Source organism: Wasmannia auropunctata, unplaced genomic scaffold, assembly GCF_000956235.1.
Source record: "Wasmannia auropunctata unplaced genomic scaffold, wasmannia.A_1.0 LD335240.1, whole genome shotgun sequence".
NCBI lineage: Eukaryota > Metazoa > Arthropoda > Insecta > Hymenoptera > Formicidae > Wasmannia > Wasmannia auropunctata.
In genome coordinates this window covers 667-1,917 of record NW_012027650.1, presented here as the reverse complement: position 1 = coordinate 1,917, position 1,251 = coordinate 667, and positions in this window count along the sequence as shown.

The following is a 1,251-nucleotide window of genomic DNA, read 5'->3' as shown; positions in this document are numbered from 1 at the left end:
TGTCGATCATTCAACACTGCCTTGGGGACATTGCAGTATATCTATACAGCACACTAATGTTGAATCAACATCTCAGAAATGTTGAATTGCAAGATTGCAAATGTTGCAGCTACATCGCGAAATGTAGATTCAACGTTAAAAAGACATTGCAGGAATGTTCAATGTCCCTTGAATCAATGTCTTAGAGACACTGCAATTCAATATTAATTCAACATTAATTTAACGTATAAATAAGCAATGTAATCATTTAATCCGCACAGAATAATAATATTTGTTAGATATCTATTCGATTTTTATGAAACCAAAATAAAAACTATTATAAAACGTAAAAAAAAATAATTTACGTTTACAGTGTTCCCAAGGAATTAATTCCTTCTAAATTAATATTCTGATCCCACGGTCACCCATCCAAGCCACGACCGCCGCCAACGTTGGTTAACTTCTGTGATCGGGAATCGCAGACACTTCGTGATGATCCATGATTACTTGATGTTAAATCATAGATATATTCTTAATATACTATATACTTAATATCATAGATATATTCGTGATAGATCAAATTAATATAATTATCAAAAAAACATCTTTTAAAATATATCTTTTTATAAACATTAACATACAATAACATGTTTGATAATCAAAATGACCAACATCGATTTCTGCGTAAAGATTTATATTGTTTGTAAATAAGCTTCGTTAGGAAATCAAGTTGAAATCGTGATAGTTTCTATTTACTTAAATTTGTTTATATTTAACAAAATTAACTAAATTACTTGTTTATACTTTAAACATAGACCTAAAATTTTAAAATATAATTAAAAAAATACATGATTCATTATAATTTTATTTGTTTAAAAATTTATTTTTTATTTAATAAGAATTAAATATATACATATATATATATATTATATTATTTTTTTTCAATGCAATGTTTTTATTAATTGTTTCAAAAGATAATCATTTTTTCTATGTAATTTCAATTTTGCAGCAACATTATAAATAATTAATCTAGAAAATTCAACATAGATTTAACATTGCAGCAACATTAACAATCAATATAGAAAATTCAACATATATAGTAATTTCAACGTTACAGCAACATTAATAATCAATATAGAAAATTCAACATAGATTCAACGTTGAAAAAACATTCCCACTACAACATTCAACATTGCAACGTCTCAGCAACGTTCTTTCAACGTTCTGTGCTGTATGGGATATAATTGTAAATAAAAAAAAACTTATTTGTAT